Genomic DNA, 23,070 nt, shown 5'->3' on the forward strand with positions numbered 1-23,070 from the left:
TTCCGTAAAAGGAACCTGGAGGTGTGGATCTTGTCCAAAGCCCAAGGAGGGGCTAGGGCCATGCCACAACCCCATCAGGAACCTAGGGGGTGCTCGAGTTGAACCACATTGGCGGGGCTCCCCCTACTGGTGGTTTACCCTTACCAGACTCCTTGCAAGGCAGGCAGGAGTCAGATATAGTCTGTTGATGACAATGCCTAAGCCAATACCACTCACATTTTGTAACCAATAAAGCTGTGGCCTAAATTTTGCCCATTAACATTTAACTTAGAATTCTGCGTCCTTGTGTCCTTGTGTCTTTATTCTCCTTGGGGTGGCTTGGGGGCCTTGACACTCAACACAGCACTTCACTGAGAAGGCTGAAGCGGTCCCCTCTGTTCAATTTTTGCAAGACCAAGGTGATGCAGGAGGTGTTACTGCCTCCTCAGAAGCAGATGGGACAGCACTGGGAGTGGACATGGCTTATGACAACTCCAGAGGCAGACCTGGACTGCAATAGTCTAAGTGTATGAGCCAGAAACAGCATCTGACGGCTAGAGAGACAAGAGGCCGAGGCTGTAACTCGCATGGTGGGAAATGCTGAGGAGATGGGGCGAGGCAAGGGAAATCTCCTGACCCAGGTGAGGCAAAACCCTACTAGTGTTTCCCCTGCTGTGTGGCTTAAACGTACACAGTATCTTTTCAAGAGAGGAGGATGGGGAGAACAATAGTACACATTGGCCCTGCCTCCACTGGCTGCTCAACAAGGTTTGGCAGCTACCAGCTGCTGCTGAATGGGACTTACTTCCATATAAACAAATTACTAGAGAGCAGTAAGGCTCAGCCATGTCCAGTGACGGAGGAACCCTCTCTGGCACCTGGGGCGGGACACCCAGGGGTGCTCTTGACTGCTCTACAGCTGGGGGGAGGCAGCGGGCCATCTTGTCACCCGCCCAAGTGGTACCCAGGGCAGACAGCCCCCTTCGTATGCCCCTGGCCATGTCAGGCTGTCTCTGGATCACGCTCACTACTTCTGTATCTCCATGGACACGTAAAAAAAACCCCACCCCAATTAAATAATGTAGAGAATGTCAAAATCACTCTAACTTTTGATTATGAACATTACTATTATTATTATTTAACCTTACCTTACAAAACCAACAGTGAAATAAACAAACCTGGGCTCCAATCCAACACAGGCATACTTAGCAGCCCATTGATTTCAACAGGTTTCAGTCCTTAGATAGGTAATAGCCCCAATTAGTTTTCTACATCCCAAATCAGAATGTAATATTAGAGTGGAACAGAACTGTCACAATATGTAACATACACACAAGACCCTAAATATAAATCTTTTACATTGTTTCTTTTCTCGTTGGAAAAACATGTAAAAAAGCTACTGTTGGTTTAAGGATATGTACTGAAAATAGGTTTTTTTAAAAGGAGTTTTCTATATATATTAATGTTTTGGATCCAATATGGAGAAAGACAAATTATTTTAATATACAGTTATAATGGCTGGTAAGAGAACAACCCAATACTCCTAATTATGTCATTTGTCAGGCTTTTCCTTCCAATTTTATTGTGTACATGGGTATTTTGTTTTCCCCCCTGAACAATTAAGACAATAAAAACAAATCAGCTGTATGCTGCAAGAACACTATTTGCCCACAGAGTACGTTATTACGCATGTATAAAAGCATAACATGGGAATGTCTAGCTTAAAGAAATCTAATACAACCAAAAATACACAAATATTTTGAGAATGTGAACCATCCAGCAATGTTCAGGGGTTTATTATGCATCAAGAAAGCAAATGTGATTAAATAATGTATGCCTGTTGCTGCCATAATACGATCCTTATGGTGAAAATTTTGATGTTTACCATCATCAGTTGTTATTGGAGATGGTGTTGGGGTGATTTGTGCAGACTGTCTAGATTCTTTCACAGGTTTAGTTAATTGCACTTATTTCTACTTGAAGCACACCCATTGACATCAATGTATCAAAGCTGCTCTGAGTACAACAAACATTGGCTATAACTGAGCATCATAAAAATCTGATTGGCTCAGCCAGGGGTCTAAATTGTAATGGGCCTATGGGTACCTGACAGAGGAAGGTCTTCAAGTGTCATAATTCTCTCTGTGTTTTTAAATGGTCTTGTGAGTTTGCCAACTCTTTCCCCCTCACAATCCTGCACAACTAGTGTTATTCACTGATGCCTCTTTGTGAAGTCCATGGAGTCAGCATCAAATTGGAACCCAACAGGGAATATTTTCTGGACATTGTGATAAAGAAGTACAAGAAAAATTAAGTTTTTCAAAAGCAACAATAGCAACAAGTCCAAAAATGATATTTCATGGGAATATTTCCAGCTTCTCATCTCTTCTCAGTACAATTCTACTGCTAGATCCTAAGTAGTGATGGGTGACCCACACAGATCCATTTCAGAAATAATCTGGAGCATTATCCCAGACTGCAGGTTTATCCAAACTCAACATTGGGTCCAGGGTAGATTAGGTTCCCATGTCTTGCCAAAAGTGACATATGCAGAGTTTATGTGAATCTCCACGTGCGCTCCAAGTTACTGAGGTGGAAAATTACTGGTGGGGAGGATACCAGTTAATCTGCTCAATTGTGGATTCCTTTTGGGTTGGGACAAGTTCCAGATGGTTCCATATCTGATCCAAAAAGGTTTTTTTTTTGGGGGGGGGAGGTTAGACCCCTGAAATCCAGTGTCCAGGATTCTCTTAACTCATCATTAATTATAAATGTTTTTCTTTGACTCTATGAAGTCTCCTCTTGTTTATGTAAAGCTAAGGTAGTTCCAGGATTTCTAATGAAGAACTAATACAATAAAATATTAAAAGACTATAAACCCCTTACAACACCATGTCACAGAATTGAAGTTTAAACAAGGGATGAACCAAATATTCAATTTGGCGGTAGAGGCATGATTTATCAGACGCCCTCAAAATGGCTGAAAAATCTGAAACAAAAAGGGAATGAAACACATTGCAACATTTGGTGTCAACTTCTTAAAAGCCCCAAAAATATAATGGGAAGAGCAGTTTCGCTACAGCTTTCATATAGCTATTGAAGTTGGCAGTGTAATGCAGTAGTGCAGATGTGTTATTAACTCTCCAACTGATATACAATTCAGAGAATCCTTTTAGGCAGACACACACACTGGGATTGCTCCATTTCCCCAATATAGCTCCTTGCTATGCAACACAAATTGCTTTTGAAACTGCCCTGAGTTTCAAAATAGTTTTCAAACAGTGCAATACTGCCATGAAATACGTAAAAGCCTCGCTGCATGCGCAGAAATCATTCCAAGGCTCTCTGGACTGTGGCCAGCAGTATTAGGAAATCACATCAACATTCAGAGTGCACGAAGATGATCACGGAATAAATTATTACTGTTGTTAATTAAATGCCTTCCCTTCTGTGGGTCTGTGTTTTGAAATGTGATCCAAAGCTGTGGTAGCAGACACCAGAAGTACATTTTGAATGAAACTTCAGCCATAAGCTTAAGTCTCCAGGTCATGATACCTGGAGAACAAAAGTCTCCTTTTGGCGACATCATTGTATGGGATATTGCGGATGGGGGCCTATATCTAGCCATAAAATAGATGAAGTACATCTCCTGTTTTCTGAGATTGATACACACAGTGCAACACCCACAGCTATGTGGAGTACACAAGATTGCCAACAGACTGCCATCAACAGGTTCATCAGAGCTCAACATTGAAATAAAAATAAAGGCCCATTTTTATGTTGAAGAAGTACAGGCACCGTCAGTATAATTTGGTATTCTTGTCCAACATAAGATCATTAATTCCAGTGGTGTTTCACCGGAGCTAAATGTAGGCTGAACTAATCTAATTGTGGAAAGTTTGCAAACCAAAATTAGGTAATGAATTGGGCTCGGAGACATCTGAATGCTAATTTAGATTCCTTCTGAACATTTGACAGAAAGTAGCAGCAGGAAGGCTCTGTTCATTAGTGGTATATGTCATACATACATGCACACATGCACACACACACACACACACACACACACGGGAGAGGGGCGGAGAGACTCTGACATTGTATGTCAGTGCCCTCTGCAATTTGCAAAATTCCCTTGAGGGATCAGGAAGCCAAGAGTTCTGTCTATTTAAAATATAGTAATCAATGTGCAAAATAGCCAAATTTGGCTGATCATCTCACAGATCCTATTCTACGGTTTGATTTTTAGTGTATTTGACCAGTCTGGGAATTGTTAGTACCTACACATATGAATTCAAAGACAGACTCGTGCATCATGCAGTTATTTCTCAGTGAGGCACAGCCAACAACAAGCATATTTAAAGATCAGAGGGTAGAAACCAATATAAATCTCCATTCTGTTTCTTTAAAATCTTCTTAAAATATAAGAAAGAGGATACTAGAGTGCTGCTGGCAAAAACAAGCATTTTGGCCTTCCAACAATTTGTTTCCTTTTTCAATGGACAAATCCTCTCTTTCATGTGTTAGCTACCTTCAAATGTTAGCTACCTTTCCCTTTCTAAACAAATTATTGGTTGTTGACGTCTTTTGTTGTCAATTAGTCTTTTGTTCTAATCCTGGCCAATTATAAAGCAGAGGTATAATCTCCTAATTAAAAGACATTTCATTCTCAGAAAGCAGCAGCATGCTGATTCTGAGATAAAAAAGAAGTGACATTTATCTTAAAACTCTGCTTTAAAACTTTTATATTCTACACTGGTGCTTACTTTAATTACCCACTCAACTTTTGTTTTGTTTTTATTTTTAAACATTGGGATCATATGCCACAATCATCACCCAAAAATGTACAACTTGCACTGCTGTAAACTCCTCCTTAACTGATAACTGACATATACAAAACATATTCCATAACCTGGATATTTGATTATAGCTTGTCCTATATGCAACTGACCATTTCTTTTATTACTTAACTAACCCTTTGCAGTTAGCGTTCACCAATAAACCAATACATAAGAAGAGAAAGGTTGCTATAAGTTTGTAACAGGGCACATTTCATAAAGCTGTTCTAAAATGTGCATCTTAAGCATCAATCTGAGTATCAGAAAACAGCAAGCAGACCTCAAAATGTTGCATTAGATGAAAATGGGGCAAGGGACAACTCTACACACTTCTAAAATTAGAATTAGAATTATACTACTTGTTAATTCATACAACCAAGTGGGTGTTAAGTAGCTGCTTTAACTAGGCTACTCCGTTCAAAACATTTCACAAAACCACCATACACAGGGCTCTCAAGTGTACAGCAAAACACTTGCGGAAGATTAGAGTTTGAGAAAACTTACAAGAAAATTGCACAGCATGAAACACAGCTAAGGGACAGACAGGTGTGCCAGTCTTAGGTGGCATTCCCTCTGAGGAGTTCCCTGGGCTGATTTCCTTCCTATGCTAGGTAAAGGTAAAGGTACCCCTGCCCGAGCGGGCCAGTCTTGACAGACTCTGGGGTTTGTGCGCCCATCTCACATCTATTGGCCGGGGGCCAGCGCTGTCCGGGGACACTTCCGGGTCACGTGGCCAGCGTGACAACGCTGCTCTGGCGAGCCAGAGCCGCACACGGAACGCCGTTTACCTTCCCGCTGGTAAGCGGTACCTATTTATCTACTTGCACCCGGAGGTGCTTTCGAACTGCTAGGTGGGCAGGCGCTGGGACCGAGCAGCGGGAGCGCACCCCGCCGCGGGGATTCGAACCGCCGACCTTTCGATCGGCAAGCCCTAGGCGTTGAGCCTTCCTATGCTACTACGTCCCTATTCCAGTGTCCTGGAAAATCCACTGCACCTTGAGCTAGCCAGCTGGCAGTGGGAAGGGCTCCTCTGTTATTACATTTAAAAGGTTCAGACAGCTGGACATGCTGTATAATAAAGTGCCAACCAAGGGGCTAGGTGTGCCCACCATCTTCATTTGCCCAGCATGCTGACATGGGCCCAGAGGCCCTCTGGCAAAATAAATATGGTCTGAGCGCCTGGCCTTCCAACATCTTAGGCAGCTGTGCTGGGAAGTCAGGTCATCTGCAACAGACCGGCCAGACCCTGCCTCTACAGGATGGTGGTGGCTCAGTTTGCATCCCCAGTGTTGTTGTTGTTTAGTCATTTAGTCCGACTCTTCATGACCCCATGGACCACAGCACGCCAGGCACTCCTGTCTTCCACTACCTCCTGCAGTTTGGTCAAACTGGGCACCACAATGGGAATGAACAAAGGTCAGGGTCCTCACTTCAACAGGCTCCAAGTCTCTGTTAAGTGTGTGTGTGTGTGCCTGGATCCTGTCCACATTTGCATCTGACAGCACCCATCTTTGGAATGTACTCCTGACAGCTTTCCATTGGTGTATTTGTCTCTTGGCAAGAAGAAGAAGAAGAAGAAGAAGAAGAAGAAGAAGAAGAAGAAGAAGAAGAAATAGTTGTTTTTTCACTCTATCATGCAAAATAATGTACCCCAGGTTTTCAAGCTCTTTTCATTAAAAAAATGTTAGCTTATTATTTAAAAGCTCAAATTAGCATTGTACTCCCAAACCAACATTGCAGCTACAGAAGGGGGTGGAAGGAATTGTTCTACTTCTAAGAAGCCCCAAATACTGTTCCTAACTTGTCTGGTTATGCCAAGGAAGAAAAACCCAGAGCTGCTGTGATAAGTAAAGTACGCAGGTTGAAAAGGAATTAATTCTTTTCTGTACATGGATTGGATATTTATATAAGCAGTAAAAACAAAACAAAAAACCCGTTATTTGTGCACTTGTCTTTATTTGCAACATATGCCAGGGATGTTGACATTTCTTATGGTATTTATCTGTCACCGCCAATCTTAAGTCTGACAATAAGTCCATGATATGTATGATCTTAATGCTAAGCATATGGGGAACTGGCAGATGTTAACCTTATTAAAATCATTCCATTCATATAGTTAAAGTTCTGCTGATTGCAGGGTGATTAGTACTCAGGGTAGCAGCTCAAGTCTGCATACTGCTGTCATTCTATCGGTGAACAGTCATTCTGACATTTAGGAAGTCGCTCGAAAACCTAGAAATAGCCTAAGCTCTGAAGCTACAGAGTTCACTGGTACAGTGGTACCTCAGGTTAAGTACTTAATTTGTTCCGGAGGTCCGTTCTTAACCTGAAACTGTTCTTAACCTGAAGCACCATTTTAGCTAATGGGGCCTCCTGCTGCTGCCGCACCACCGGAGCACGATTTCTGTTCTGATCCTGAAGCAAAGTTCTTAACCTGAAGTACTATTTCTGGGTTAGTGGAGTCTGTAACCTGAAGTGTATGTAACCTGAGGTACCACTGTACTATAAACTAGAAGAGCAAGTGAAATCGCTTTTCATGCAAATATTTCCCCACAACCTGAAATCCCTGTGTGACTGGGGTTCAAGGTTGAATGGAAGCCATCACCCATTGCAGCGGTTAGTGCTGTATGTATGGCCGACAGGCATATAGCTACTCAAAGCACCCCAATTCCCTGCTCCTTTACACAGGGGCTGTAAGAACGAGAGCAGCTCAAGTATATGGGTATATAAATTTTAACACTGAAGAGTGCATACAGTACCATCTCAGACATATTGACTTAGAGTAAGCCCCACTTACTTTGGGGTAAATCTCACGGAACTAAGTGTACATAGGCTTATAGCTATAAGCATTCAATTCTTTTAACAATTAGGTGAGAATTCAGAAGAACAATACTGCTAATTGTTAGGCTAATAGAGAACTATATGAAACAGGAATATAAATTATTCAGCACTTAATTACTGGGTCCCAAACAGAAGGGAATACTTGATTAAACCTAGAAGTTCGTTCATTGTCATTAATATACATGATGTAGAAAACATGGCTAGACCAGGAGCCAACTTTCAGACAATAAACTATAAATTAAACATTTTCTGTAATGTGAAATTGAGCTGTAAAGATGTCCAAAGTGAATTAAAGGTGTTTCTCTTAAAATGGCAAAACTTATCCCTTATAAAAAGCACAGGACCAAACACTAATAGAATTTTGACATCACCTTCTGAAATATGGTTATTCAATGTTTGATTCATGCTGAGTTTACTTTTCAAATGATCATCATAATATATAGCATCTTTTTCAATTATTAATGTTTTTTTCTCTACTTGCTTAAAAGCTATGCGATCAAAACCAGACTATATGTTTGAGTAGTGTAGCCTGCTAATTTTATTACTAAACAATAGGGTAGAGCCAGAATGTCAAGAAATTATTATTATGCTCTTCAAATATAGCAATAATAATCTTGGTCTTATGTGTGAATCATATCTGTTAAAACCAAATCTATATGACCAAAGCTGTTGCACCGAGAATCTGACTGCATTTCATCCGACCATTTCATAGATCTCTAGGCCTAAATCCAGCTTCCAAAAATATAATGAATAATAGTCCAGATTTAATATTCAGATAGAGGACATGGGTGGTGCTGTGGCTTAAGCCACTAAGCCTATTGGGCTTGCCAATTGGAAGGTCAGCAGTTAAAATCCATGTGACAGGGTGAGCTCCCGTTGCTCTGTCCCAGCTCCTGCCAACCTAGCAGTTCGAAAGCACACCGGAGCAAGTAGATAAATAGGGAAGGTAAATGGTGTCTCCGTGTGCTCTGGCATTTGTTACAGTGTCCCATTGCACCAGAAGCGACTTAGTCATGCTGGCCACATGACCTGGAAAGCTGTCTGTGGACAAATGCTGCTTCCTTGGCCTGAAAAGCGAGATGAGCGCCACACCCCATAGTTGCCTTTGACTGGACTTAACCATCCAGGGGTCCTTTACATTATTATTATTATTATTATTATTATTATTATTATTATTATTATTATTATTACTTTACTCAGCTAGAGTAGCATTTTAGTGCTGGTCCATGCAGGGCCTCTCCACACTTAGCTTTTAGAACGGCCTTCGTGCTGCTGTTTTAATAAGAAAAAAAGCCATGCTGCCACACAACATCATCATTATTCAACTACTATTCCAGAATAATGTACTTTGGTTAAAAGGTTCGGTAACTTTTTTCCTTTTTCTCCCCCCGCCCCCCAACTAATTACCTCAAGACAATGTCTGAAGAGAAAATGACAGATAGCTATGGAAGTTTCCGGATTAACTGTACGAGCTCAGTCGTTCCTGTCTAACCTTCTCCATGCCCTCCAATATGCTGACAAGGTTAGAATTCCTGAATACTAGGCATTCTATCCTCAGCATGTGAAAACCAAACCAAACAAGCCCATACTCAAAACTCCAACATTCACCGTCTGGACGAACATAAGGTTATGCAAAGGTTGTGGCTACAACCACATAACCTTTCTCAGTTTGGGCACAACCCATCATTAATGTGGGAGGAAAACCATATCCACTCTCTAACAGCAACATGTGACCAAAACATGTGACCAAAGCTGCAGTCAACTCCAAAATCACTCCTCCCTCAAACAAAAGCAGCTATATCACAATGAAGGGCTTTTAAAACGACTCTGAAAAGTGTTGGATCCATATCTCTCTTTTTTGCCTTCCTCATTGTGTTTGGCTTTTCCTTCCAGTTTATAAATAAATAAGTACGAAACTATGCAAAGTCTGAAATTAATCCGAGTTCCAGCTGTGCTAAATTACAGTTGTCACATTACTGGATCTTCATTTGTCTCCCTTAGTTGGCCTATTACTACTTTTAAAATATGCTGCTCTAATAAAATAATTTCACACAAAAGGGGAAAAAACCTACAGCATGAAAAAAGAGAAGAATAGCCCATTTGTTCATCTGTATGCTTCACGGCAGATGCGAAAACAAAAGAAGCTAAGGGGAAGTCGGACAATTCTTTTAGAAATCTACAACCAAAAAGCTAAATGCTTTCTTAATGAAATTAGTTGAGCTCATTGATACAACAGATTAGAGCAATAATTTTAGACACCAAAGTACACCAAACAATTTCTTCAACTTAATAGGCATTCAAATTAATTGCTGCATTTAATAAATAGCATAATGACTATGATAATTATCATGTAGATTGCCAAAAAAGGGTATTAAAACCGGCAAACAAAAGGTCTAAAGCCTTTGTATTTTTAATTCCTGATTGAAATCATAATACTATTAAGGGGACTGATTTTCTTCTGCGATAAGCTCTGCAAGCCCTTTTGTATTATTGACTCTTTAACTCGCCCTCCCTTCAAGGAATGACACGGAGTGGCTATTTAGCATCAGAACAGCCCTGTGAGGTAGGGGAAGTGGAGAACAGCCACCTGGTGACCATCATAACTAAGTGGTTATCTGAACCTGAAGTTTCCAAATCTAACACTCTTGGGACGAGCAGGTGTTCCTTGAATTCCGAGATGGGGAACCTGTGGACTACAGTTCATACAAGTCCTAATCATTGGCCCTGCTGGCTGAGTCTGACAACTTCAGGAAGGCCACAGGTTTACCTGCCCTACCTTAATTGCTGTGTGGAAGAAAGGTTGCTGGAGACTCTACTACAGCAGCTCCCCATTAAGTGTGATTTTATATACTTGAGCCTACAGAAAAGCCTATGAACTAATAAGTCTTTCTCTCTCGGCATAGTAATTTCAAACAGCAACATCCTACTACTTTTAAAGATTTGTAAGAATTTGTAAGCTATAATTTGGCCTGTTCTAATCAAGTGGTCTTGAATTTACTGGGCTACCCTGTCCACAACTTTTATTTTCTCCACAGTGTGTGCTTGCAAGTGGCCTTATTACACTCATAACAGTACATACAAAAGCCGGTAAGTACAGTACGTGAGGTTGCGATCGTGAAATATGACAAAACATTTTCCAAATATAACTTGTGAGACAGAGAAGGCCCTGAAGGTCATAACAGAGCTTACCCTAAAGTGAAGCACGGCTGGGTCTTCCTGTAAGCTGACTTTCCATGAGCCATATGTTTGAGTGGGATATATATCTATATCTATATCTATATCTATATCTATATCTATATCTATATCTATATCTATATCTATATCTATATCTATCTATCTATCTATCTGCACTATAAATAAAAACAAAAAAATCTAAAGAAATAAACCAAAAGGAAAGCAGGTTCTCCATAGAGGATTTGAGCAGCTAAAGAGAAAGCTTGCTCCCTGCAGGTTATATCATCTCCTCTTTTGTGGCATAATAGACACAGAGGGTGGCAGAAAGGTGTGCGGTATTGAGGTCTTTCAGTATAAATGCTAAGGATATGGGAGCCAATGTAGAGGTAAAAGCATTGCTGATGTGATGCCGAATGAAGAAAGGTACAGCTTCACTGGAGTCCGTGGCCAAATAGCTCTTGCTCAAATAAATAAAGAAGTTGCCTAGCTGAACCAATTTCATTTCTCCAGCCTGCCTTCATGGGTTTTTCATAAGACAAATTTGTCAGTGAAGCTAGTTATTAGCTTTTATTAACTTTTCAAGGATTCTCCGGCTTGATTTCATAACAACAGCAAACTGATCCTGTGCTGAAAACCATGAATGTGCTTGTCTCGTCTGTACTCATTGACTGGGGGTTAAGAAGAGCATGTTTTGTGTCAAGGAAGGCTTGCATTCTGTTGAAATGATTAACTGTACATAGAAGGACAGCTGAATGTAGATTTTATATATATATATATATGTAAACAGAGTCGGTGTACTTGATGCATTTTTCCTGACATACTACATGATTTAACTCTGTGAGGCATATTATGTTACTATAGGGATCAAGAACATAATTCGAAGCTTGTATCCGGGGCTTTTTCCCCAGCTGGAAACAGGGCTGTCTTACCCATAGGCGCTAGGGGTGCAGGGCACCCAGGCACTGGGCTCTCAGGGGACCAGGCCAAGAGTCCGGGGCCCAAGAGTTGAGTCCAAGGAAGTGCCCACCTGTTGTTCGGAGCACCACGGTGGGCACTTCTGCTGCGGGCGGCTCTGCGCTGCAAGTTCGGGGGCGACTGAGCCAGCAAGACGCTGAGCTGGCTGGCCAGCTCCGCCCTCCTGCACGCCTGAGACTTGGCAACCTGGGGGGAGGCACTGGGCAGATCTTTGCACCCCAGTGCCACATATGCTTAAGACAGCCCTGGCTGGAACTTGCCAAGAACTCCGTTTCGGCACTTCTCAGAAGGGCACCATTGCCATTCTAAGAGAATGAAGGAGGTGTTCATGGTGAGTTCCGGCACCTTTTCCCCCTAGAAAAATATTGCTGTTTGTATCTGATTGTCAGAGTCTGCATTTTAACCCTTAGATACCCTGCCCCAACCAAACCTATGTGCATTTATAGCAATCTCAAAAGATCAGTACTGCACCCTTGTCTGAACCGAAGTGGCTCCCCTGAACAGAAAAGGACATAACGATCCATTGTAGAAAATATTCCATGTAGTGATCAAGTCTACACATCCAGCTTCCCCTTGATGAACTGGGGACTGTGTGTGTGCAGGGTCAATCAAATGGCCAACAGGGTCAGCTCTGACATTATATCAGCCACCTGTTTGCAGGGTGGCAAGAGCGTTTCAAATCCCCCTGCTTGCAAGACTGAATTGATGTAGATTGGTAATTCCTCAACACAGCAGGATATGCATATGTAACCTACTGCTGACTGTGCAAAGATTTGGGAATGGTACCAGACTATCCACTTTGTATTTCGCTATGCTTTAAATAGTCTAAATCATGCTAAATTACAACATCCACACAACAAAGGGTGTGATTCCAGCCCAATTTTTTTTAAAGTATGTTTTGATGAAAAACTTTTTTCACATCTTTTTTCACAGATGAGTTGCTATGCCATTTAAAACTTGCTTTCCTCACGAACCCCACAAAGCTGCAGGATTTAAAGAACATTCATTTCACAGTGGACCCATTGAAGTACTGACAAACAAACAAAAGGGAATTCATGTTTTGCATAAATTATTTTCATCAATAGCCCAGTGTGGGGTGCTTAGCAGAATAAGGTTTTTGCCAGTAGCACTGAGAAATGAGTTTTACAGAACAAGTTGCATTAAAAAGTCAAGGCAGAGGTTGACAGAACTCATTTCTTTAAACCCAGCAAGTAAGTAGATTGGAATGAAAACAGTTTACGGATTCTTAACTCTAGGCTTATGACAAGCATATATCTTTTTTGTATATTATTTACTCTCTTAGCAATATTGCTGTCATAAAGGGAACGCTTCATCAGCTCAGCTCAGTACACTTCTCTTTACCCAAACCCACATATTCCCAAAGGAATCCTGTGAAGATTTACTTCCTTAGCTTACAAAGCACCAAGAGAAGGCAAGAACACTACGTATACTGAGGGGTTATTTGCTTTCTTGATGTTTCTTCCTAGCTCCACAATCTTGAAGGCAATATCCTAAAGAAGGATATTATCTCCACAATCCTAAAGGCAAGGGATTGACACCTGGAAGTATGCGGGGTACAGGAAACCTTAATTTCTATTCATTGTTGAAGTAATGGGGGGGGAATTACAGTGTAGTCCTAACATGAGAAGTGCTATTGACTTATTGCTCCTAGGTAAGTGCGTTTAGGATTGTGGTCTTGGTTGGTGACATTTAAGGATGTTACCAAGGCTTTCTGGCCAAGATACATGTCCGTTGTGAGCGTTCCTTGTCCTTCCAGAATGCTTTGATGTAGGAACCAAACACCTTCCTGATAAATGCTTCCCTTCTGCAGTTCTGTATAGTTGAAGTGCTCTTCACAAGATACAGAAAGATGAACCCAAACTTAGCTGTCTATGAACAGAAGGTCTTATTCAATCCTTGGAAACCATTTGATGGAACAACACTGGTCATGGGTAGATCTCCCTGCAGCTGCCTATACTGTTCCAGAAGATCCCCAAACCCTCAAGAGTTGATTTCTGGAGCGTGCAAGGTGCTGAAGAGATATTGGTGTCCCACACAGATGTGTACCTGGGTGGTTGGCGGAAGCCTGGGTGGGCGCAAAAATCATCTATCAGACTATGACGTATATGCGTGTGGTGATGCAACACCATTGTCATGGCAAAATCAAATGTGGAAGAAGTGTATTGTCCTTCTTGCACCACAGCACAAAGGTGTGTGAATTTATTTATTCTTTTGAGTGGGCTCCTGGGGTGCTTTCTAGGGAGATGTAGGACAAGTGCTTCCTTTCGTGGGAGAATCCAGGATAATTCTACTCTCTGCTTATACCGTTTGTCTGAACTGGTATGTGCTAGGTCTGATTAACCCTCAAAAGTGCTATTGGACCTGTGAAAGGAAATCCTTTGCATGCCTCAAACATATTTTCTTCATTTGCATAGGAATGCCATTTCTAAGCTACTTAATTATGTAAGGCTGCACTCCAAAGTGTACACACACGTAGAGAGAGAGAGAGAGAGAGAGAGAGAGAGAGAGAGAGATCCACAAGGCATTAAGTTGAGAAGTACAGTCCCTGGAAATTAGTGTCAAGTCTCTGTCTTGTTTTTGGAACTTACAGTCATTGGTAGGCATTAGCTTCAGTAAATTACTTACATTCAGCTCCCTAGCAATTCAGTGTGCATGTCACCAGACCTTTCTTTTTAGAAAGAAGCAAGAACCAAATTATGGCTCTGTGTGTATGCAGCTTCACTGTCAGCAAGATTTTTCTTAAAATTGCCACGTCCACCAATGCTCAAAATGAATTAATTTGTGCTCTGTGATTCTGCTTCTCAGCAATTTCATAATAATGTGTCAGTCACAAAAAGTCTGTGAACCAAGGCTGCAGGAAAGAAATGCCATCATTTACAGTTTCTTTAACCTCTCCACCTATTATCATGATAGCTCTTCAGTGAGGGTTTCAGCCTGACAATGCACGGGGAAAATATTCCAATTTGACACTGCATGTCAGTGTAAGAAAAGACAAATGTTAATTTAAGTACTGCTGAACCGATCTCCAAGAAAACAAATAAATCACAAGGTAGCAGAAACAAAATCTGCTTATGAATTGAATCCGAAACTGTCACAACACACACTTCCTAAAAGCAAGAACACCTGGAAGAAGCATAATAACTTCGCTGGAAGGAGCTGGTATTAGTCAGCATCTCAATTCATAGAATTCAGTCAAGCAACTCCTCCATTCACCTGCATGGCTTTTCAGACACTTTCTAAAAAGATAAAACTTGTTGCAGCTGAACAACCCATTTCTTAAATATATTAACCCATTATGAAACTGAGTCACAGAATATGATAGAAGAATTATTTGCAAATTTACTTTATTTAACAAAAACATAACATTGGTAACCTCATGCTCGTATTTTAAATCTCAGGACATTTCCCTCTAGGAAAATGAAGATTATGAAGGAAAACAGGCTGTGTTCCTTTATTAATACACTACATTCCTGAATTGCTCTCACTCAGATTGACTTAGCGCTGTGGTTATGTCACATCATGAAGCCAATCAGAGTGAGGGCAATGCTTTTGGCTCACACACAAGGAAATCCCAAGAAAAAATGGCAGCTGTCATTGGCAGCCATCAAGATCCCAGAGGAACGCCATTGTTGTGGCCACCAGAACTATGAAACACACCAGTATATTGCTAATATTCCTTGATATCTACAGCTCTTCAAAGTAGATTTCACTTATAGTTTAGGGCTAAAATAAGGAGTGCCTATCCCAGATGAATGAATATTAACAATACCTTTAAACGAGCTTTTTAATCTGATCGAACTGCCTTGCACAAGAAAATTAGGACCCATCACAGGTGTCTCAGAATCTAAAAAGAAATAAAAACCCAAACAAATAAAAACCTTACACATAAGTTTAAGTTTACAGTGGCATATAGCAGACCCTCCAAATGTCCCTATTTTCCAGGGACATTCCTGGATTTACATAAGCTGTCCCGGTTTCTGATTTGATCCCAGACTTGTCCCGCTTTTCCTTAGGATGTCACACCTCTATTTTTATCAGATAAATGTTGGAGGGCATGGAGTTATCTGATTCTGAGCGATCTGCAGCCTTGTATAGGGAAGTTTTAAAATGTTTAATGTTCTATTGTGTTTTTATATATGTTGAAAGCTGCCCAGAGTGGATGGGGCCACCCAGTCAAATGGGTAGTAAAAAGTAGTAGTAGTAGTAGTAGTAGTAGTAGTAGTAGTAGTACAGTGGTACCTTGGGTTACATATGCTTCAAGTTACATAGGCTTCAGGTTACAGACTCCGCTAATCCAGAAATAGTATCTCGGGTTAAGAACTTTGCTTCAGGATGAGAACAGAAATCGTGCGGCGGCAGCAGGAGGCCCCATTAGCTAAAGTGGTGCTTCAGGTTAAGAACAGTTTCAGGTTAAGAACGGACCTCTGGGACAAATTAAATACTTAACCCAAGGTACCACTGTAGTAGTAAACAGGATGTCCTTGTTTTCATCATCATCATCATCATCTCCTTCATGGATCACTGCCTTGTCATGGCAAAGGGGCTTGAATAACTCAGAGAAGCTATGAGCTATGCCATGCAGGGCCACCCAAGATGGACAGGTCATAGTGGAGAGTTTTGACCAAACGTGATCCACCTGGAGCAGGAACCGGCAAGCCACTCCAGTATCCCTGCCAAGAAAACTCCATGGACAAAGACAACAGACATATAAAAGTTATGATGCTGGAAGATGAGCCCCTCAGGTCATGAGGAGTCAGACACAACTAAACGACTAAACAACAACAACAACAATTTATTTATACCCCACCCATCTGGCTGGTTTTCCCCAGCCACTCTGGGCGGCTCCCAACTGAATATTAAAAACACAAACAGAGAAATGTTGGAAGGTATGATATAGCAATAAGCAAAGCTTGCTTCCCCCCTCTCCCATTATAGGCTTTACGTGGATGCTTACAGTTCCCTTAATTGCCTGCTTGCCTTGATTTTTAATCACTACTGCTGCCATTTATATTCTCCTTGCCTCCAGAAGCCCTCTCAAAGGTTCCTGGATGATGCAGTTGCTTGGTGGGGTCAGATCTGCTACATTTCTTGTAACATGCAGAGAATAAAAAATGATGACATGCTCATTACGTTTTCATGAAGTTTCTTCTCTCCTATTCACACTAAGCTGTGGCTTTGAAGAGCTAGTTGAATAAGTCAAGTTGTTTGATGCCCCCTGCAAAGTGTGTGACAAGCCTAGTTTCCTTTCAGGTAAAACCCAGTTGGCTTTACACTGGAAAAATCAAGGGAAAGTAAGGGATTTAAATCTAAGCAGATCTTCACACACACACACACACACACAGAGAGAGAGAGAGAGAGAGAGAGAGAGTGTACTTCAGGCAAGCTTGCTCTGGATTCCTTTTAAGATTCAGTTGATCACATAACATATATGTTACCAGTGGTTTTTTTCCAAAAAAATGTTTAGGGGTACTCTCATTTTCCTACTCATACTGAAATACTGCTCCTCAATGAGACCAAACTTAGACTGACAAAATGTTTAGGGGTATGCGTACCCCTGCGTACCCCCAGAAAAACAGCACTGTATATTACTGTGATTAATAAAACAGGAGCCTTTTAAAAAAATGTTTCAGCTTCTGTCTTCAGACTCAGCTATACAGCTGTACATAAAACATTTTGAGTGTGTTGTAAAGTGCAATATACAGTTGTGACGCTACATGGCGACTGTGAGCTATAGCAAATTCAATGCATTTTTCAAAACGATTAAAAAAAAAAGCATTTTCACAGCGTTTTTAACATTTGTGTAGATTCCACCTTCCTCAGCTGCTTTTGGAAACTGTATTATTTCACTTTTATCACAGCACTGATGAAGGCAGAAGCAAAAATGTTTTGCCACATAATCAAAAGGAATCTCTCTTTTGTTAATGACATGTGTGTGTGTGTCTCACAAATATATCTTCACCACTGCATTCTCAGTTTAAAGTATCAGAATATAGTCGCCACATCCTCCACAGCAAAAGTAAGTTAGCAAGATGGATAGCCATAACTCTGCACTTCAATGTGGCAGAATAAAATATAAAGGTTTGAATAGACGGTCCCTCTCTATCCAACCCAATTGGGTGGCACATTTAAACTTTAAAATTTTTATTGTCCCCTCACAAAATATTAATGACATGAATTTTTTTTTAGATCAGCTGAATAGACTTGTATTGCTGTAAGATTTCCCTGTTTCATTGTGTGGTTAGGCAGGCTAGCTTAATTTTATACAAGTCCTGATTCGTTTTACTGCCATCTCTTGCCACAGGGCAGAGTCAAGCCTGCTGTGATGTTTTGAGAGCCAGAATTGTTCTTTCCATACACTTTGTCCACACTTGCCTTGGGCCTGGTTAATCACGGAAATATTTTATCCTTGCTTTTGTCCCCATTTGTTTCTTTGAGGGTGACCTGTTAAACATTTTGTTATTGTTAGGTGCTAGGGCTAGGTGCTAGGGCTACTGCTCCTCATCTCAGTTTTCCTGGAAGTTGAATGTCTAAGGAGCCTCTCCATCCCCATCGTTCATCCCGGACACTGAGGTCCAGCTCCGAGTGCCTTCTGGCAGTTCCCTCACTGCAAGAAGTGAGGTTACAGGGAACCAGGCAAAGGGCCTTCTTGGTAGTAGCACCTGCGCTGTGAAATGCCCTCCCATCAGATGTCAAGGAAATAAACAACTATCTGACTTTCAGAAGACATCTGAAGGCAGTCCTGTTTAGGGAAGTTTTTAATGTTTGATTGTATGTTGTTGGGAGCCGCCCAGAGTAGCTGGCGAAACCCAGCCGGATGGACAGGGTATAAATAATAAAATTATTATTATTATTATTATTATTAGGTGGTGTATCTGTAACACATTTATAATTCTTCATAACAAATCTTTTGCTTGCAGGTGCAGTGAAAGATACTGTACTTTTCCGTCTACAAGACGACCCCATGTATAGGACGACCCCTATTTGGGGGGACTCAATTTTAAGAAAATGGGTGGGGAGAGAGACGGCACAAAGTTGTTGTATAAGACAATGTATAAGACGACCCCCGCTTTTGAGTGTGGTTTTTAAAGAAAAAAAACTAGTCTTATACATGGAAAAGTATGGTACGTTCTAAAGGGCTAAAAACTTTTTATTTACGGAGGGCTTTGTTAACAATAACAACGATGATGTTATTGGATTAGCATTTTAGGTATTTCGTATTGTGCATTGCTTTAAATTTTGTGGTTGTGATTACTTTTGCATTTTATCTTGTTAAGCTGCTTTGAGACATTTTTTTGTGTGTGTGTGTTTTTAAAGGACTAAGAAAACTGCCACTATTGGAGAAAAATTTAGCTGCCAATCCAGTCAGCTTCTGTACATAGAATAGGTGGACATTATGTTATATTTTCCTCAGGCCATAAAATGTCTTGTGCAGGCCTATCACTATATTCCATAGGTCTTACTCCCAGTCTCAGGTTAGTGATTATAGGATTTCAACCTAATGGACTTGATCCATTGCTCTGCCATAGATAGTCTCCTTTCATTTCCTCTCATCTCCTCTTGTCAACCTTTGCCATGACTAGTCTGATAAGTGGGATCATCTTGAAGGATGGTACTGGTTGCGGGCAGGCCCCCAGGCCGGTTCATCCCCCCTGGCATAGGCGGAGCAATGCCATCATGCCAGGGTGGCACCACAATCACCCTGGCTTCTTGGCCAGTCACTTTTGTGTGGGGTGATCGTGGGGGGATATAAAAGTGATAGCGTGACGCGTGTCAGGCACCTGCTTTGCGCTGCTGAACACCCGCCCATCTGCCCTTTATTTTAGATATCCTCTGGCCTTGCTTTGGACTTTGGTTGGTCGCCTGTCTCGGGATGGGGGCCAGGTAGGAATTTTTCCATTTGGCAGATTGGCACTGGCCACTTGGTTTTCGCCTTCCTCTTAGCAATCATCACAACTTTGTAAGGTTTGGCAGTTAGGCACTGGCTCATTGATTTGTGGGGGAGGGGAGAAGAAGAAGAAGAAGAAGAAGAAGAAGAAGAAGAAGAGGAGGAGGAGGAGGAGGAGGAGGAGGAGGAGTTTGGATTTGATATCCCGCTTTATCACTACCCCAAGGAGTCTCAAAGCAGCTAACATTCTCCTTTTCCTTCCTCCCCCACAATAAACACTCTGTGAGGTGAGTGGGGCTGAGACTTCAGAGAAGTGTGACTAGCCCAAGGTCACCCAGCAGCTGCATGTGGAGGAGCGGAGACGTGAACCCGGTTCCCCAGATTACGAGTCTATCGCTCTTAACCACCACACCACACTGGCTCTCAGCCATCGCCTGCCCCTCCATTGACCAAGGGCATTCCGTTAAAGGAATCCAGGGCCTGGATCTTGTCCGAAGTCCGCTTGAGGGGCTAGGGCCATGCCAGGCCTCTGGGGACACCGAGGAGAGCTACCAGCGGGTTCCCCCGATGTGGCTTCCTCTTTGGGTGTTTACCCTTACTGACTTCCTGCAAAGGGGGCAGGAGTCCAATATAGTCCTTTGCCAATGCCTAAGCCAATACCGCTCACATTCCTGTAATCAATAAAGTTGTGGCCTAAAATTTTGTCCAATAACCTTAAACCAAAATTCTGTGTCAGTGTGAATTTTGTTCTAACGAGGGGCTGGTTTGGGGGCCTTGCCACGCAATATCCATCTGATAACATCGCATATAGTATGCAGCTACCATAATGGCATTGTGAGCATACAATTTAAAGGTGATAAAGCTGGAGGCAAGCCTGAAAGATTTCACAGCCAAATCTATCTTCCATCTTCACAATGCTATTCTGAAGATCACTCAGTTTACTTTGCAAAATTGCTAAGATTAGAAGGATTTTGTAGAATTTATTCTGTTGAAACCGAAAGTTGCAAGAATGTGAAACTGGCTTGGCTGGGCATGGGCCAGACTATTTATATCACTGCTTTGTTGGTACGTCTTTCTGAGTCACTGACACATCTTCCCCCAATGCTCTAGTTTTGTTTCATTGTTACAGATAGGCTATTCTGCATTTTCTTTATTTCTGGGGTTCTCCTCTGTTGTTACTCATGGTTGAAACAATAAAGATTGACTCACTGTATTGGGGACTATTGGTCTTAAGAATGCAAGAGTCACAACTAGTGTATATATTCAGTCATTTTTTTTTTTTTTTGGAAAGCATAGTAAAATATTAAGGAACAGCAAGAATAATTATCTTACCATGCACAAATCAAAATAAATCGCTAGAACAAAAGTCTATATCTGAGTCTATAAATCGCTAGAACAAAAGTCTATATGCGGACTCTGTGGTTCTACATATTGGAAAGCTAAAACAAAACAGAGAAGTGAACATTCATAAAAGATATGTATAATTTAGCTGTTGGAGAAGAGTGCAAGGTCCCTTGATCTTTGAAAATCAGATTAATATTAATCTAATAAACTTTATACTCAGTCTTCTGAAGAGCATGCAAAACCCTTAAGAAATTATTTTTACATAATGGATTCCTATTGATATAAAAACAGGAAATGATTTAACATATTTATAGCACCCTAGCTTCTCACAAAATACTGCCATAAACAAAAGGCTTTGCAATGCACCACTGAATGGTATTAATTTCTACAACTTTCATTATTAAAGCGCTGCAGAAATTAATATAGATTTAGCACACAGTGGAGCTAAATAAATATTATCCACTGGGCCCAAAGAAGGAACATGGGCAAAAGAGGAAAAAATGCTTGCTGTTTGCTTTGCAACATTTCCTACTGCCAAAGAGACAGGTCATTTAGCAAACTGGGCATTGGCTATTCTCTACAATAGTGGAAATGCCTATAATTAAATCGCTGCCTTGGACTACACAGAAAAGGCGAAGTATGAATACATGAACAAGCAAGCAGTTGCAGTCAGCAGGATTGTACAGGTGGGGTGGTGTTATTCACCTGCTTCCTAAAGCTGAGCATTGCTGATGGATACAGAAAGGGTGAGAGATGTAGAAGCAGCGCAGCAGCTCAGCACTGTGCAGGTACAGTGGCAGAACCAATCTGATGTTCCTATGCTACCTGAACCATGCCAAGGTGCAGCCAATTGAGCAATGCTATGATGCCCTGGCAACCATTACAGCAAGCAAGCAATGTTTGAAGCAAAAATATTGCAAGGAATACTCCTAGGTTGTTATATTGTTGGTGTCATTGTGAATGATGTCAAAGAAACATCTTGCATCGAAGAGGGCCTTCAGGGTAAGTGTATGTAGAACAGGTTTGCTTCAATTATCCACATTTACTTTTAGCATTTATCAGTACACCAAGAATCATTCTACATGGATTTTAGCCCTATTTGGCTATTCATTTCCCTCTCTTGGGCCATCACTGGCAAGCTCTGCCTACTCCAGCCCTCTGACCTTTCTTCTCTCTACTGGTTGAAGGGCATTCTTCTGAAGAAGGCAGTCTCCTCTACTCATAGCTGCTACCCACACATGTTACAGTTAAGTATAAACCGTGTTCTAAATTTTAGAGGGATCTTCCATGAATGTAGAATGGGGCTCCCCACTTCAGAGAAAATGCTTTTCATCTTCCACCCCACTCCTGCTCTCTTTCACCCAAATGGTCATCACGCTGGAGAAATGGAACACCTGAGCAGGGCTTAGCCCAGCACTTATCTTAGGTAAGAGTCACCAGGCAACACTGTCCATCTTCTAAATAGCTTTCCCATGGGTTCTAGATTATCAAGGTGTTTTTTTTTAAAAAAAGTCTATTGTATGATAATAATACACATTTCTAGTTTGTTTTACCGTGACATGCCTATGTGAATTATAATGCCTATGTGAGTGGGAGCAATACAAATGATGGCTCAATCAACACACACACACATTTTCTACAACCATAACTCTTGTGTTTCACCACCCAGTACAATGTAGGTTCCTGTTTTCTCAGTCAAGCTATAAACAGCAAAATAAAATAAAAACATGTGCATGTAATATAACCAGCCTGCCAGACCCTTTAAAAAAAATGCAGTGACCAACATATGTATCAAGTTGAACTTGAGTGTTATATCCTTTCGGTGCTATAGCAGCAATCAATAAAATTGGTGTGTAAACTAAACAGTAATAGCAATGGGCAAAGGTGTTTATTGAACATTATTGTGCGAACACTTCATTGATGAATTTACTTTGAGTTAATGCAAGCCACTGCAGTCTTAATAGTTGAACCATTTATGGAATGGCAGCATGCCAGTGAACTTTCAGCGGCACGTCTGTC

At 41.3% G+C, this 23,070-nt stretch overlaps 1 protein-coding gene across 2 annotated transcripts in view; it reads right to left on the bottom strand.

Moving 5' to 3' along the window:
* The window catches only part of CSMD1 (CUB and Sushi multiple domains 1), a 997,036-nt gene that overhangs the window by 459,279 nt on the left and 514,687 nt on the right, over positions 1-23,070 (bottom strand). The window lies entirely within an intron of this gene.

Source organism: Podarcis vaucheri (genome assembly GCF_965113315.1).
Source record: "Podarcis vaucheri genome assembly, chromosome: 3".
Taxonomy (NCBI): domain Eukaryota; kingdom Metazoa; phylum Chordata; class Lepidosauria; order Squamata; family Lacertidae; genus Podarcis; species Podarcis vaucheri.